Source organism: Helianthus annuus, chromosome 14 (genome assembly GCF_002127325.2).
Source record: "Helianthus annuus cultivar XRQ/B chromosome 14, HanXRQr2.0-SUNRISE, whole genome shotgun sequence".
Lineage (NCBI taxonomy): Eukaryota > Viridiplantae > Streptophyta > Magnoliopsida > Asterales > Asteraceae > Helianthus > Helianthus annuus.
The window spans coordinates 159,595,552-159,603,212 of record NC_035446.2 but is presented as its reverse complement, the minus strand read 5'-3'; the positions used below and the strand labels follow the sequence as shown (position 1 = coordinate 159,603,212).

At 33.8% G+C, this 7,661-nt stretch overlaps 1 non-coding gene across 1 annotated transcript; it reads right to left on the bottom strand.

Annotated features, from left to right (window-relative positions):
* Positions 1–5,462: 5,462 nt before the first annotated feature.
* TRNAY-GUA lies at positions 5,463–5,550 on the bottom strand. The gene is given in 2 exon segments: positions 5,463–5,498; positions 5,514–5,550. It is a non-coding gene; the product is annotated as a tRNA-Tyr (tRNA).
* Positions 5,551–7,661: the final 2,111 nt, after the last annotated feature.

Below are 7,661 nucleotides of genomic sequence, written 5' to 3'. Positions count from 1 at the left end.
GATCAAAAATGCATTTTTCCATTATGATTCAAGTCTCGAAGTACAATTTGAGATCGAATAGAATACAATGAGAGTACAACTGACTGACTTTGGAAAGTACAAGATACTATGCTATAAATAGAAAGATCAAAAGTACGAGGCGTTACAATTGATCCTCAAAACTAAAGGTGTGAACCAGAAGTTCAAAGAATAACTCATTTACAAAGATTAGCGAATCTATTACCAGACGCATTCACTGACCTTAAAAAGGTGACTATGTCACATATACTAACTGTTAATGCTCCAATTAAGATGCGTGTGTCCCTGAAGGACAACCACATGTTTGTAATGAGTCTAATGCACGTTTGAAGCATGGTAGACCAGTCGATTCCAATAATAAAATTCCTCGAAAGTTGGAGCAGCTAATTAAGATGGTCAAGTCGGGGTTATATTAAAAAGGTCTCCTGAAGAGACGGTAGACATGATGGTTTAAGAAGAACCTGATGTACCTGAAACTAAAGAGATCTCGATAAGTTATAACATGTCTAAGATATGTATGGAATCGAAATAAAATCGACGCCGTTATACTTTTGTATATAATTTAGCGCTTGTAATGATGAAATGATGAGGATCAAAATTTAAGATCTGCCTATGAGAAATGATTGGCCAAAATGGAAAGACGCAAATGAGGCAGATTTAAAGTCTCTAATAAAATGGAAAGTTTTTGGACCAACAGTCCATACAACTGAATTTGTAAAGTATGTTGGATATTAATGGGGCTTTTATGAGAATCATGTGAAAATCAAATTAAATGAGATAAGGCAAATATGGTGCACATGGATTTTTGCAAAAACCCATGATTGATTATAATGAGACACATTCTCTAGTGGTGGATGTAATGACTTTCCAATATTTTATCCGCCTGGTAATATAAAGAGAGAATTGATATGCGTCTTATGAATGTTATGTATCACTTAATACTAAAAGTTTACATGAAAGTCCCTCAAGGATTTGAATTATCAAAAATCATGTAAAATGAGTTCTCGAGAACGATATGGTCGTTGTATACAAATTCATATTTGAATACGTTGAATATAATTGAAACTCCTGATGAGTATCGTAAAGCATTTAAGTGCTTATAAGGTTAGTTGAAACATCTTAAGGATGTAGTTCTTGTGCACCAATAATTATACATAGAAAACTTGTACCTGGTTATTATGGCATCTTAATGTACAAGGTATAAGCATGGTACAATATGGAATAAATATTCAAGACATCCTTGCATATGATATAGAAATCAATGAGGAAGTTTATGTAATAGAACTCCTAAAGAGTGAATGCACATACATTGTTTTTCAAAGTTGAAAGAAGTATGTATATGATTGCAAATGCCTGAAGTATTGATTTCAAGTCCTCAAGAATGTATCTTTATAAAGTTAAAGATAGTATGAACTAAAATAGTCAAGTTGAGTGTTGTATAACTCAAGATATATTCTGATAAAGAGCAATATAAGTTTGATAGTATTATCCATCTTTATCAAATGTTCTTTCTTAAAAGTTCACTATAATCGCAATTTACAGTGATGATGTCTGAGCATCATCAAGAGAGGCGAGCTTTTTGAAGGGGAATTTTTTTAATAACCCTAGCACAGTATAATTATTAATCGACTTGCAGTTCGAGTATATTTGTAATCATACCTTTATTCATCTATCAAACTACATCTAGAAGATGTTAGTGGGACATTTTAGTATGTAGAGAGCTCAACCTTATAGTATGTTAAAGGTTGTTCAGACACTTTCTATAAGAAATGATTATTATCATCTCCTACCAAAGTAGAGATTGTCATTTCAAAACTACCATGGCTAAATGGCAATTGTGCATTAACTTAACTTTCTAGCTATGCATGTCACGACCCCCGACCCCATCCTGGACGGAATCGGGTGCTGTGAGCAGCCCAGTGGTACCGGTGGTTAATTTTTGAAAACATTGCAGCGGAATTTTCATCAGGACCGTGAGTTAGGAAAAATATCAGAGTTTCGAAACACCGGGTTTTATTTAAATAGATGGAATAAATTCCCTTTTTACAAAGGTAGCTTTTAATAAAAATAATATTTCTTAATTTGATTTAATTAATAAAATAAGCCACTTCTTGAAATCCTTCAGTGCCGGATCCAATTCTTACTCCAATCTACTGTAATTACCTGAAACGCGTTTTAAAAAGGTTTTGTCAGCGGAAAATACTGAGTGAGTTCATTCATTTTAAATAAAATGACACGTTGTTATAATTTACAGTATTAAGGGAGATTACAATGTTTTTATCAAACAAATTTACAAGAATAGGTATTTGTCACTCGACCGTATTTGTGACTATGGTCAAACCACTATTGGGTCCCGTCGCCCCAATTAGTGATGACTATCACAAAGGTGATAAAAATAGTAATGTGCACAATACCCCACATACCGGCTGCAATTTGGTGATTACATAAACTTAATCCCTGTAATTATAACTTTTGGAAAATAACTTGGAGTTTTGTAAAACTGTTGATAAAAAGAGAATGACTCACATTATAAGCATGCAGTATTGAATTAACAAGCTTCCTGATTCACGCTCTTCAGAGAATTAGCATCTATTTTGATTGTAGGTGTATGGGGTGAAGTTTAGCCTATTGGTAAGACTAATAACCTAATTCAGGAAATGATGCACACGAAACTAGGTAAATAACTAATACAACATTTACGACAATTCACGAGATTAAACCCTCACAACGATTAACAAGGTGCAATACTTAACAATTCAGCGGATTCACAACGAATGACAGAGTATAGTCCGAATTCGGACAGCACTCAAACATTCAAGTCGAAATCACGATGAATAACAAAGTATCAAATCAATTTGAGCAGCACTCAACTAATCGTTGGATAGTTATAATCGATCGGACGTTGAATCGTAATAGCGATCGAGTTAATACCCTGTATCGTAGCAGCACCCCGCTATACTAATTAGTGATGTGTGTGTTTTTTAGAGTATTTAGACGATAACTCGATGTATAATTGGAATTTGATCGTCGAATGAACAGCAGACTGCAAGTGCCGATGCCTGCTATTTATACACGAAAATTGACAGGCTTACGGACCGTAAGCCTTATCCCTTACGGTCCGTAAGGGACACCTTTTCACTATAGGCTTGCCACGCGTGTGTGTAGGCTTGATGAGTCGACGGATTCGAAAATTTAAATTTTGACAACGAGTTTTGAAGATAATATCGAATGGGAATTGCCCCCCTCTGAGTTTTAGGGGCCCTAATCCTGATTCTGATTGTTATGAAAATTTTAGGGTTTGTGCAGAATTACTTGGGTGTCTCAACTAAGGTTTCCTATTTAGTAAAATAATAGGTATGACTTTTGATAAAAGTTGTTTTCAAAATAGAATAATAAATAATAGTTTTGGGTAAAAAGAGAATAAAACAGTGAGAAAAGAGAATGGACCAACTTTGTAACTTTAGGGTTTCACTAGAAAATTTCCTGGTATAAATTTTGGGTATAACTTTTGGGCTATTAAAAATATATAATGCACTCGTGTTAAGTATAATACCCCTAATTCAACCTTGTCCCGAAGTTCTGAGATCGAATCCTAACAACTTAGTCGGGCAAAGCCCTGACATAAGTTATGAGGCTCAGATCAATCGGAAAGGGTAACGGCGATCGGGAGTTAAAACACTTAAAACGAGGCATGACTTTATTATTATTATTAAAATAAAAAAAAACTAACATAGAATTTTAAAGAAAGAGAGAGTTGGTGAAAGACACATTTTGATCGAATTGTGAGTACTATTTAGACTAATTCCTCCATCAATATTGGAGGTCTCCTATGCCTCCACGTACCAAATGGTACATACACACGCCCATCATTCATGTTTTGTAGAGTTTTATTTTATTTTATTTTTAATTATTATTATTATTTTTTTTTTGATGTACACGTCTACTAGCCTATCTTTCATTTGAATACTTATATTTTGATTCTTATACATTTCAAACGAAATCTCAATTGATTGTTATTATTATTTTACTAATTTATATATTAGAATTAATTCAACTGCTTTACTTATTTGGCGTTTATAACTTTTAAAATATAACGTTTTATAAAATAATAAACATGTCTTTAGAACGAGAATATTTTTATCTACATTTGGGTCTAAGTTTTATTAAAAATAGAGTATGTTCAAAATACAATGTATTTTTATAATTTAATTATTATACGGTTCCTTGGCCCGTCGACTTCATTTTTCTAATATTCAACTTACCCGTACTACTCGTCTAATAATATAAGTTTTTATAGATTTTTATTTTATTAGAAATGTCACTCATATATAGGCCAATTGATTAGTATAATATTTCAACCAACGATATATAAAATAGTTTTTAAAACTATTTGGGTTGAATGTTTTATAATAAAAATAAGCTAGTTACTAGTGGTTAATAAATTTAACTAACCTATAATTCTTATATGTTAAAAATGGGAATGTTACAATGTATGATAATATATATTTTTTATTTGAATTTATCAACATGATATAGCACATGTCCAATGAGGAGACATTTGAATGGTAAATCAAATATGTCGATACCCTAAAGGTAAGAATGATATGTGTCTATATTTTACTAACCCATGAAAGCTAGTTCTGTTAGTCTTGTAGATATAAAGAATGTAACACAAATAGTCTTGGATCTTATGGTGTTTGTTCGCAAGAGAAAGCACTAGAAGTCTCACAAGAAGATTTTACAACATTACTCAATATAAAGGATCGCACTTCAAGGCATCAAACGACAAATCATTCTACAAAAGTTTTGAGCAACTTTCGAAGATGTTGGACACACTTTACTTAAAGGATACATATTATAATGAGGGAGAGATTTATTCAAGTTGCACTCTTTTTTCCTTAACTAAGTTTTATCCCAATGGGTTTTCTTAGTAAGGTTTTTAATGAGCCAACATACCTGGTCCCGAAGTATCAGGGGGAGATAATGCGCATTACACGTTGTACTCTTTTTCCCTTAGCTATGGTTTTGTCCCACCGGGTTTTCCCAGCAAGGTTTTTAACGAGGCAACATCAAGCGTATTATGTTGATAACCAAGGGGGAGTGTTACGAATATATTTATTATTAATGTGGTTATCAACTCCTAAAATAGATTAGGCTTGTCCCACAAGTTTTCCTCAATTATATATAGTCTTTTGTATCTCTTGTAATAGACACCTCAAATCAATGAAATATTTCTCCCTATTATTTTCTTCTTCTTCTTTGCTATTAGGGTAGTTTCACGACAATATCAAAATTGTTGTGTTTATACATGACCAAGCACGAACAGCAGACATCAAAACAAGTCTCATGGTCTACAGTCATACTGTTCTTCATGTATCACTTGATACCAAAATATACAGGCACAGAGTTATTATAAAAAAAATATCATATCAAAAACAATAATATCCGACCTGCCGGATTCGAACCAGCGACCTAAGGATGGCTATGATATCACACTACAGTCCTCCGCTCTACCAACTGAGCTAAGGTCGGATTATGCTTTTTCTTGACATGAATTGTTTATATTATAACATATTCATCTTTAATTTTTTATTTGATAATTTATGTTCTAAACTTCAGGATATAAATATTATAAAATAGTTTAACGGTTCAATAAAAAGATGTAAATACCTTAACTAAAGAACAACAGAGAAAATTGAAAGAACAATGGACGTTTCGATTCAATTTTGGTAAAAACAATAACCACTTTGATTAAAAAGTATTCCAGGTCAGAAGAGACTTAAGCAAGGAACAAAAAAAATCAGGCCTGGCTGAATAACTACAACTACAATTATGGCGTTCGGTTTGTTCCCTTGCTCCGATCATTGAGTAGAAGTGAAGGGATAGTTTCTGAAAAATGTCGCCGCCCCAAATGCTCAAAAACAATGGATGAGATACTAGCACAAACCACGTAACTGTGACATGTGTCAGACCCTAGACCCTTCCACGTGGTTGTCTATATAGGGACGCCGGCTAAGATGTTATCCTAACAACTGGATGGATGGCCATCTACATGTAGGTTGAAAGTCAATCACCATTTTGGTAAATGAAAATTTTGGTAAAATTTGACCGTTTTTTGATAAAATTCCCCGAAACATAATTACAGAAAGTTGATTATGTTCTGAAGTTCTTTGAAACATAGAAAATCTATCCTGAAGTTTCATGTTTTGTTCAATATCAATCATAAGATATAGTTACCATAATAAAAGTATTCTGATAATAATAATAATGAATATCCTCACGTATTACAATAAAAGAAAAAAATTATATGTAATGTTATCCGAAAGTTAAATAAATTGCCTACCTGATGGGCTAATACATATAGTGTAGTAGGCATAATTGACAATACATGTAATTATCTTTTTAGATACTATGACACAAACTATATATTTTACTTTAGCTTTTATAATTTTTTCTTCACCCTTAAAATACTTGGTAAGTCCATTAAATAATATTAAATTTTTCGTCACAATGCGTAGCGTCAATTATATATTATATATACAATTAGCAACTTGAGCAAATGAGACGCAACCGCTTCACAATTAATTAACATGTTATCCTTTGGCAGCTTTGTGGTTAAATGTAAACCATGCGAATTTCAAATAACTTCTATTTTTGAATCTCATGTAGTGAAATTAAACACGTTCATAATTAACGTCCCGCCGCAACGCGCGAGTTGGCGTCAACTCGTATATATACAAAAAGTAACTCAAACATATTTTGAGTTTCTATTTTTGTGCGAATTCAAACTCACAAGTCCTATCCAGCAGTACAAAGTGCTTAACGTTTGTAACCTAGACACATACATGTTCTCTTAAAGGAAACTCCTAATATGAAAATATGATTTTAGGAGACTTGTTTTAAAGATGAATTATCATACACCTTGTCGAATCCCAGGCTAACAAATGGCGTGCCTGTTGCCAGAGGATTAGGCGTGACTCAGTCAAAGATGCTAATCTTCCCGCCCATGTCCAACGTCTCTAAGTCACTTTTCCGGCAAAGGATTTGGGCTATGTGACTTCTCACTAAGCATTTAATGCTCTAAATGGCGTCGGAGACAAAAGGGATTAGAGGATATAATGGACGGTTGGTTTGCTTAAGGAAAAAAGCATACATTAATGACAGAAGTGACACCATATCGTAAAAAGGGAGTAACTCCCTTTTTTTTGAACGACAAATTTGGATCACTGACGGACCACTGGAGTATCATCGTGCCACCAGCAGAACCACCCGATCATATCCATCTCCACTAGGCAATAATGCCTATACACCAATTCAGGAGGAAACCCAATAAATCTGGGAAAAACCCCCTTTGTGGGAATCGAACCCATGACCTAATGGTCATAAGCCTTATCCCACCACCAAGATACCACTAGGCTATAAAGGGAGTAACTCCCTGCACTGCGACCCAACATTCTTGTTGTCCGACAGACTATCCAACGACTCATGCAGAACAGGGCCCACCTCGAGTACGGAGCCTCGATTATATAAGCAAGACCGATGATCATGCAAAGGAGTAAGTAGAAAACATTCTCTAAGCTAGAATAGAAATAACTATCCACATTGAATCCTCACATTCAATTCTGAGATCATAAATACATTCC